The sequence below is a fragment of the Ranitomeya variabilis genome, chromosome 4 (genome assembly GCF_051348905.1).
Source record: "Ranitomeya variabilis isolate aRanVar5 chromosome 4, aRanVar5.hap1, whole genome shotgun sequence".
Taxonomy (NCBI): domain Eukaryota; kingdom Metazoa; phylum Chordata; class Amphibia; order Anura; family Dendrobatidae; genus Ranitomeya; species Ranitomeya variabilis.
This window is the reverse complement of record NC_135235.1, coordinates 406,223,177-406,230,170: the sequence shown is the minus strand read 5'-3', so window position 1 is coordinate 406,230,170 and position 6,994 is coordinate 406,223,177.

Below are 6,994 nucleotides of genomic sequence, written 5' to 3'. Positions count from 1 at the left end.
TGATGGGTTAGGTAGCAAACTCTGATGTTCACTTCCTCTAGAATTGTTACCTTTTCGTCAAAAAAAGTTATCAAAAGTAAAAAAAAAGTACTTTAGGGATGCGACTTAACAGGGAGTGCAATTGCAAAATTAGTTACAGAATTAATCATTTTTTCTGCACATTTACACATTACAGGGGAAAAAATAGCGATATTCATGCCTGATGTCCTATATTTTAAATGTAGAACCCAAGGATAGTTATGGAAACTAATAAAGTGTAACTATAATCGGGGCTGTTTGGTTTCAATTAAAGTATCCAGCATTTAGGCAAATACCCTAATGCAAAATAAACAGACCTCCATTAGGAATAAAGGTATATGTCAATTCAAACGTGCCAGGTAGAACAGAGGGAGAGAGGTGCATGGATTCAGGGGTGCAGTGGGTATTACAGGTTAGGAGACAGTTCAAACGTACCAGGTAGAACAGAGGGAGAGAGGCGCATGGATTCAGGGGTGCAGTGGCTATTTCAGATTAGGAGACAGTTCAAACGTACAAGGTAGAACAGGGAGAGAGGTGCATGGATTCAGGGGTGCAGTGGGTATTCCAGGTTAGAAAACAGTTCAAACGTACCAGGTGTCACGCTCACGCCCTGACTGGTGGGCGTGAGCTCGGGGGGGTTTGTGGCCCCACTGTGCCACGAACCAAACTACCCTGGAAGGGGTGTGACTGACAGCTGCCTTGGTCTTCTCTGGAGCCTCTGATGGTGAGGTCAGACTTGTGCGGCAGGCAGCTGCCAGGTGCTACTCCAGGGTGGTGTCTGGCTGTGGCTGCTGATCCCACTTGGAGAACAGGAACACTAGAACAGGTGCGGGCATCAGGCAGGACTGGCAGAAGAACATGGCTGAAACTCAAGAAGAGTAGGCTGGCACGGTATGGCAGAGACACAAGGCTGGCAGGTACGGCAGAGACACGGCAGGTTGGTGTGGTGTATGAAGGAACAGATAGGGACCTGTTCACACAGGAGATGCAGATAAGGAAACTAGCAGGAAGGAATGGATTATGAAGGAACAGGTTCGGACCTGTTCACACAGGAAGTGAACTGCAAGGTATGCGGAGAGGAGCTGCAGCAAGAGATTCTGCAGCAGCAAGAGCAGAGCGAAACCACAAGATATGCAGAGAGGAGCTGAAGCAAGAGATTCTACAGCAGCAAGAGCAGAGCGAAGCCACAAGGTATGTGGAGAGGAGCTGCAGCCAGAGATTCTGCAGCAGCAAGAGCAGAGCGAAACCACAAGGTATGTGGAGAGGAGCTGCAGCAAGAGATTCTGCATAAGCAAAGCAGAGCGAAACCACAAGGTAGGCGGAGAGGAGCTGCAGCAAGAGATTCTGCAGCAGCAAGAGCAGAGCAGAGTGAAACTGCAAGGTATGCGGAGAGGAGCTGCAGCAAGAGATTCTGCAGCAGCAGAGTGGAACGGAGCATAATCGCAGGAGTGCAGAGCAGAGGTAGAAAAGTGGTTCAGAGTAAACACAAGGAAAGAAGTACAAACAAAGAGACAGTGGTAGGACAGAGTTCAGACAAGATAATGGAATGAGACAAGGTACTGGAACAAAGACACAGGGACCAGGATATACAGCCTCCTGGAGGGCAGACAGACAGGTACAAGGCAAAGCAAAGAGAACAGCCTTCAGAGAAGGCAAGACACAGAGCAAGGCCTGGCAGCTCAGAAGCAAAACAACTGAGTTAACACATTGCACAGGCCCAGTCCACAGGGTGGAGATGCCCTAAATACTGGAGGCCTCTTGGTAATTGGTCAGGAACAGATTAGACAGGTGCGCCCTGATTCTATAAGAACCAGAGAATTCTGGTGCCGCCACCCTATGCACACAGCCAGGAAGCATGCAGAGAGCAGAGGCACAGAATATGGAGCTCGCAACAGAACACAACATGACATGGAGCAGTGGGTAAGATGGTGTGAGAGATGAGAGGCCATGCCGTGATGCCAGCAGAGTTGTTACACCAAGTAGAACAGAGGGAGAGAGGTGCATGGATTCAGGGGTGCAGTGGGTATTCCAGGTTAGGAGACTGTTCACATGTACCTGTGGATGAAAGCAGATGGGTCAGGGCATGACAGCGTGAAGGAGAATATACCATGGGTTACCATTGTGGCATATTTCTAATGATACACTTAAAAGATGTCACTTCAAATGATGTCACATCTGAATTAACCACATTACTGATGAAAATTAGTCGCACCAACATTTACGTCCACGTACCTTATAGATTACATCTTACAGTCATCTTTTCATCTCCATCTTGTCTAGATGCCATGGTGACTTTTCACTTCCACAGCTGTTCTTTGCAGACCTCCCTCCGGTCTTTTGCAGCACATCTCGGCACAGTGCCCTTATAAATAAGAATGTTATAAACATGCCATCTGTATAAAAATATCTGCCAATATTATGACCCTAAATAAGCTAATAGTATATGGATGAGTAATTAAACACAGAAATTTTTCAAGTCTTTTCGGAGTGTTAGATAACACCGAAATCTACCACAAAGCATTTAATACTCTATGCTCTATGGGCGAGTAATTGAATCCAAAAATGTTTTTCAATGCTTTGAGTTTGGGCACCCTGCATGGTTAGTACCTAGTAGCACCCCCTTTTGCAACTGTCACACCTTGTAAACACTTTTTGTAATCAGCCAAAAGTCATTCAATTCTTGTTTAAGCGATTTTCATCCATTCTTCCTTGGAAAATTCTTCCAGTTCTGTGGAAATCCCTACGTCATCTTGTATGCACTGCTATTTTGAGGTCTAGCCACAGATTTTCATGACCGCACCAATGAGAGAGGGGATCCACCCTAAGAGTGGCACCTCTCTCCGCATTAATTGGTTTCATGTCCTTGATGGGGAACCTTTGGTAAGACGGCGGTGAAAAGGAGAGAAAGAAGGAAAAAAAGTTTCCCAACCCTGGGCTGTTTAGGGTCTGGCAGGGCACCGTCTCTGCTGCGGCCAGCACCAGGGGGAACTGGAAGTGGCAGGTCCCACATGGGTGTCCTCCCCAAGCAAGTGTGAGCGGGGCACCACCGTTGGCAGGCTGGGACCCGACGGCCGTGCATCCCTGCATTGCAAAGGTCCAGGCACAGGACATTGTGCCCAGAAGATGCGCCAGTGGCAGAAAATGAAAAAAAAATGCATAAAGAGACGCTGGAGAAAGGAAGAAGAAAAGATTGTGAAAAACAACAAGCGCTAGAAACCGATTTCATGGCTCTACTAGAGAGACACGTATTGGTTAAGGTTCCACCAGAAGAAAGAAGGGGTACTATTCCCCTTTATTCCTGATTACAAAAAAAACACTTCATTCAGAATGATAATAAATCTAAAGGCCTAAAACAAATACCTGAATATTCCATCGTTCAAGATGGAGTCAGTAAGAACGTTAGTGGAGGTTCTTTACCAAGACTGTTACATGGCAATCCTGGACCTCAAAGAAACCTACGATCATGTACCAAAACTTCCTCAGAGTAGCAGTGCTGATACAAGGAAATGTCAGACACTTTCAATACAGGGCTCTTCCCTTTGGACTAGCGATAGCCCCTCGGATCTTTACGAAAAAAATAGAAGTGACAGCTCACCTCCAGGAAAAGGGCATATTAGTAGTCCCATAGCTCCACGATTTCCTAATCGTGGGAGACTCGATCCATCAATGTCAGAAACAAGTCAGGGAGGTGAGCAGCACCTGGAAGAGCCGGTGGTGGACTGTATCAAAAGAAATACAGACATTAAAGTCATAGTTCTTCCTGGGCCTTATAATAGAATCAGAGAAGCAGGAATGCCGTCTCACCAAGCAGAAAGAGGAAGAAATTGTAGGCCTCATTTCTGCAGCAGTGACGAATCCAATAATGTCCCTCAGAAAGGCAATGTCCCTGTTGGTTTCTCTAACCGTAACTGCCTGTATTCCGGCAGTCAAGTGGGCCCAATTTCATACATGGGAATTGCAGTGGTGTATCTTGGAAGATGAAGCAGCCTTGCAGGGACAATTGGAGTGCAAGATGACTGTTCCTTGGGCAGTGGTACACTCTCCTTTGGTGGCTGGTAATAAAATCAGCTCCGAGGGGGGGGGGGGGTACCCTGGGTGTGCAATGTAACCAGAGTGGTCACTACGGACGCTAATTTATAGGAGAACTTGGAAAAAAATTCTAGTCCTCTACAGGGGAGGATCTAGAAGGAGATCTACCTTTAACATCTATCCTGGAGTTCTATCAGAAGGGGTTAGAGTGGGGTCTTTCAGTTAGCACTCTTAAGGTTCAAGTCTCAGCCCGGGGGGCATTGTATAGTTATAATCTGGTGGGTAATAAGTGGGTCTCCAGATTTATCAAGGCATGTAATAGATCTAGACCAATCCCTTCCTGCAGAGCCCCTCCTTGGGACTGGAATCAAGTCTTAACAGCATTAACAGAAAGCCGCTTTGAACCTTTGGATTCTGTCTGAGCCAAAATAGTCTCGCTAAAGACATCCCTGCTAGTATCCTTGACATCGGCTTGCAGAATATGTGACATCCCAGCTTTATCAGCAGATCCTCCATTCACTTAGGTTCTGGATGATATCATAGTTTTGAAATTAGACCCAGGTTGTCTCCATAAGGTAATTTCAAAATTCCATAGGTCACAGGAGATTGCATTGCCATCTTTCTGTTCTAACCCTATGAGCCCTAAGGAAGAAAAGCTGTATACCTTAGATTTCAAAAAATCCATTTTTTATAATTGATGTATTGTCTGCCTTTTTAGTTTATCTACTCGAACACTCAGGGTATGTGCACACATCAGGATTTCTTGCAGAAATTTTCCAGACAAAAATCCGGAAATTTCTGCCAGAAATCCGCATGCATTTTTTGCGTGTTTTTTTGCGCGTTTTTGACGTGTTTTTTTTTTTGCAGAAAATTTGCGGATTTTTTGCGTTTTTCTCCTGACACTCCAAAATCATGGGAAATCCGCAAAAAGAATGAAAAAGTTCATTCTTTTTGCAGATTTTTTTTGCGGAAAAAAACGCAACATCTGCACAAAAAATGCGAAATGCATTCTAAATGATAGGATGCATAATGTAAGCGTTTTTTGTGCAGAATTATAGCGCTTTTATTGGGGAAATCCGCAAAAAAAAACGCTAAAATTCCTGAAGAAATCCTGACGTGTGCACATACCCTTAATCTATGTTTTGACTGGTATATACCTCCCGGGAGTACCATGCTTGATCTGGATACATTTTTCCCTCCTTTGCCTGTAAGAGGAGAAGGGCACCATTTTGGCAGCACTATGGTCCCTGATTATTTGGGACTTATTTATATATATATATATATATATATATATATATATATACAGTACAGACCAAAAGTTTGGACACACCTTCTCATTTAAAGATTTTTCTGTATTTTCATGATGAATTTATGAAAAGTGTACATTCACACTGAAGGCATCAAAACTATGAATTAACACGTGGAATTATATACTTAACAACAAAGTGTGTAACAACTGAAAATCTGTCTTATATTCTAGGTTCTTCAAAGTAACCACCTTTTGCTTTGATGACTGCTTTGCACACTCTTGGCATTCTCTTGATGAGCTTCAAGCGGTAGTCACCGGGAATAGTTTTCACTTCACAGGTGTGCCATGTCAGGTTTAATAAGTGGGATTTCTTGCCTTATAAATGGGGTTGGGACCATCAGTTGTGTTGTGCAGAAGTCTGGTGGATACATATCTAATAGTCCTACTGAATAGACTGTTAGAATTTGTATTATGGCAAGAAAAAAGCAGCTAAGTAAAGAAAAACGAGTGGCCATCATTACTTTAAAAAATGAAGGTCAGTTCGAAAAATTGGGAAAACTTTGAAAGTGTCCCCAAGTGCAGTGGCAAAAACCATCAAGCGCTACAAAGAAACTGGCTCACATGAGGACCGCCCCAGGAAAGGAAGACCAAGAGTCACCTCTGCTTCTGAGGATAAGTTTATCCGAATCACCAGCCTCAGAAATCGCAGGTTAACAGCAGCTCAGATTAGAGACCAGGTCAATGCCACACAGAGTTCTAGCAGAAGACACATCTCTACAACAACAGTTAAGAGGAGACTTTGTGCAGCAGGCCTTCATGGTAAAATAGCTGCTAGGAAACCACTACTAAGGACAGGCAACAAGCAGAAGAGACTTGTTTGGGCTAAAGAACACACGGAATGGACATTAGACTAGTGGAAATCTGTGCTTTGGTCTGATGAGTCCGAATTTGAGATCTTTGGTTCCAACCACCATGTCTTTGTGCGAAGCAGAAAAGGTGAACGGATGGACTCTACATGCCTGGTTTCCACCGTGAAGCATGGAGGAGGAGGTGTGATGGTGTTGGGGTGCTTTGCTGGCGACACTGTTGGGGATTTATTCAAAATTGAAGGCATACTAAACCAGCATGGGTACCACAGCATCTTGCAGCGGCATACTATTCCATCCGGTTTGCGTTTAGTTGGCCCATCATTTATTTTTCAACAGGACAATGACCCCAAACACACCTCCAGGCTGTGTAAGGGCTATTTGACCAAGGAGAGTGATGGGGTGCTACGCCAGATGACCTGGCCCCACAGTCACCAGACCTGAACCCAATCGAAATGGTTTGGGGTGAGCTGGACCGCAGAGTGAAGGCAAAAGGGCCAACAAGTGCTAAGCATCTCTGGGAACTCCTTCAAGATTGTTGGAAGACCATTCCCGGTGATTACCTCGTAAGGCTCATCAAGAGAATGCCAAGAGTGTGCAAAGCAGTCATCAAAGCAAAAGGTGGCTACTTTGAAGAACCTAGAATAATAAGACATAATTTCAGTTGTTTCACACTTTTTTGTTAAGTATATAATTCCACATGTTAATTCATAGTTTTGGTGCCTTCAGTGTGAATGTACAATTTCATAGTCATGAAAAAGCTTTAAATGAGGTGTGTCCAAACTTTTGGTCTGTACTGTATGTCACAAAAAAACTGTCTCAGAATTAGCGG